We start from the raw sequence: 2,887 nt of genomic DNA, 5'->3' as shown, positions 1-2,887 counted from the left end.
GGAAGCAGAGGACAGAGATCTGAGTGATGCGGTTGCTGGCCTTGAACACAGAAGGAGCCACAAGCCAAGGAACGCGGGCAGCCTCTGGAAGCTGGAAAAGTTAAGGAAACAGGTTCTCACCTCGAGTCTCCAGAAAGAATGCAGCCCTGCACACACCTTGATTTTAGCCCACTGACACCCGGTTTGGACTTCTGACTTCCAGAACCATTAAGAGAATAAATGTGTGTTGCTTTAAGCCACTGATTTGGGGGATTTTGTTATAGTAACAACAGGAAAGTAACAGTGGGAGGTCATGGACTCTTCCACCAGGCGGTGGTTCTTGAACAGAGATCTGAAGAAATTTCAGATTCTACCTGGCAGGTGAGGTTAGGGCAGTGAGGAGGCATGGTTTCAGAGGAGGGGATGAGCCAGCAGGTGTCTGAGCTCATGGGGCCAGCCAAGCAGGTTCAGCATATTGGTCTTTCTAAAAGCAATGGGGACCCACTGCAGGGCTTAAGCCCGAGGGCAGCGTCATCAGACTGGCTTAATACAGTGCCAATCTCTGATTGGTCCCCTACTTCACTCTGCCTATTTTCTTTCACAGTTCTCAGAAGTGCAAATTAGTGTGAACCAGACACAATAAGAAAGGTAAGTAGGCTGAGAGGATGTTACACCATAAATTTCAAAGTTGGCTATGTTATTTGTACATTAACCCCAGACATCCTCTCTTTCCATATAAATGAGAAATTAAAAGCTAACACTTATACCAAAAAATAAGCCTGGTAAATACTTTGTTTTAAATGGTTGGGAATAGAGACAGCAATAACACAAGATTTGCTTTCATACTAAAAGAAATGAAATTTGGAATGACAGGTCAGGAGTTTTCTGCTGACGGTTAAGTGTTGTGTGACATCTAGTGGCCAAAGTTACCAATTTTCATTTCTTCCTTCTTGGCGTGATTTAGACACACTAAGTGATAAAATGTACACTGAAACCAATCACCATTGAGGAACTACTATGTGTAAAACATGAAACAAAGGTCTTGTGGGTCCCAGGCCTGGCTGGTCCCAGGTTTGGCCGTGATCCAGGTTCGTGGCTAGGAATAGGACCCCGGATTAGAATGTTACATTAGTGTAGTGGGGCGCCTGCGCCTAAAACACGTAAACATAATTCAGCTTATTGTGTCACGCATGTGTGGCTGAAGGCCACTATTGCACTCTGATATGTGTGGAGCCATGCGGTCCCCTGGGGAGCAGAAGGGGAGCAGAAGAAGAGCAAAAGCAATAAACTGCACTCCCCACGATAGAACTGCACTCCCTGCAATAAAGTTGGTGCCTGCCATTGCATTCTCATGTCAGCCCCTTGTGCATTCTTCCAACTGGGCATCTCACCACCAAAACCTTCCCTTTTCTATCAGCTGAGTGCTGACCGGGCTGAGGAGGAATTCAAAGATGAAAATGTGCTACCTCTGCTCTCCTTGGAGGCGGCGGACTCATTTAAAGAGTTGAGGGAAAGACAAGTATTTAGATGTTCTAATACTGGATTGCTAGAGCTACATAATTATCCCACCATTAAGGAGGTGTTTGACGACCAGAAATGAATGAGGCCTGGGCTGGAGACGCAGAGCTGGGATCCATCACGCAACAGGTGAGTGTTGAGACAAGAGTGTGGACAATGAGCAGAAACACTCAGCACTATGACTAATACAGAGTAGTTGCTGAATAAATATTAACTCCTATAAAAGAGCATCCATCGTGGATGTAGTTCCGTAGTGTAGTGGTGAGCATATCTGCTTTACATGCAGAAGGTCCTGGGTTCGCACCCTAGTGGAGCCACAGTCCATGGTCTACGGCCATGCCACCCTAACAAGATGGATCCCGTCTGATCTCGGAAGCTAAGCAGGGTCGGGCCTGGTTAGTACTTGGATGGGAGACCACCTAGGAAGACCAGGTGCTGTAGGCATAAATAATAATAATAAATAAGAGCATTCATCAAAAATTCCAAATGCAATAGCAAGAGTAGGTCCAGGAGAGTCCCAGCTACTATGAAATGGAAATTCGTGGGCTTGATTAAATGATAAAATATTAAATCACAGTTAAAAATACACATTTAATTATGGCTGAAATGTTAGCTTTGGGTGTTTCTAACATGACTATACATTGGGTGCCTTTGGGGAATTGCTCATCTTCTTTGAGATGCTTGCCCAATTGTAAAACAGGATAAAACAAAACAAAACAAAACCTCATGGAAATTCTGTGCAGATCAACTGAGATAATGTGTGCAAAAGAGATTTTAACCCATAAAATACCACACTCGTAAAGGGTCTGTATTAAGTGAAAAGCCAGGAAGCAAATTGTGCAGAGGAAATTCTTAAACACCTAAATTGCGGCTGCAGGCAATGAAGCTGTGAGGGGAGATCACCGAGGTCAGCTTACCCCATGGATCAATTTACCAATAATGTCTTTAACTGTTGTTGGTTTTGGTTACAGATAGCAATAGGCAACTCTTCCTGAATTTTTATGATGTTTTGTAAATTAAGTATTTCAAATGAAAAATGCTTCTCAATTCTTTAAGTTAATTTCTGATTTGCCAGTATTTGGCTAGAGAGTATGTGTGTTTCAGATATTAATCATTTAACTTTTAGGTTCTCACAATTTTATGTTTACAGTTATTATTTTTCAAATTTGTGTTATCATTCATCTAGTTTATTGTTATAATCTTTTCCTTTCTGATTTTTTAAATATTTTACTGATTCATTAAAATCTTTGTGCAAACTGATAGGCTGGACTATTTCACATACTTCTTGTTCAAAATCTAATTTCAGCATTTTATAAACACTGATAGAGTTTTGGCAATTTCTGATTTTATGATTTTGAATGTAACTTTAATTTAATTGGAATTTAAATTC

The 2,887-nt window shown here is 41.6% G+C and overlaps 1 pseudogene; it reads left to right on the top strand.

The window, feature by feature from the left end:
- Nucleotides 1-1,823: 1,823 nt before the first annotated feature.
- On the top strand, nucleotides 1,824-1,941 carry LOC120619447 (uncharacterized; annotated as a pseudogene).
- The last annotated feature ends 946 nt before the right edge of the window (nucleotides 1,942-2,887 follow it).

The sequence above is a fragment of the Pteropus medius genome, unplaced genomic scaffold (genome assembly GCF_902729225.1).
Source record: "Pteropus medius unplaced genomic scaffold, Ma_sr-lr_union100, whole genome shotgun sequence".
In the NCBI taxonomy this organism is placed as follows: Eukaryota; Metazoa; Chordata; class Mammalia; order Chiroptera; family Pteropodidae; genus Pteropus; species Pteropus medius.
The sequence above is the reverse complement of the archived record's forward strand: the minus strand, read 5'-3'. Positions and strand labels throughout refer to the sequence as shown.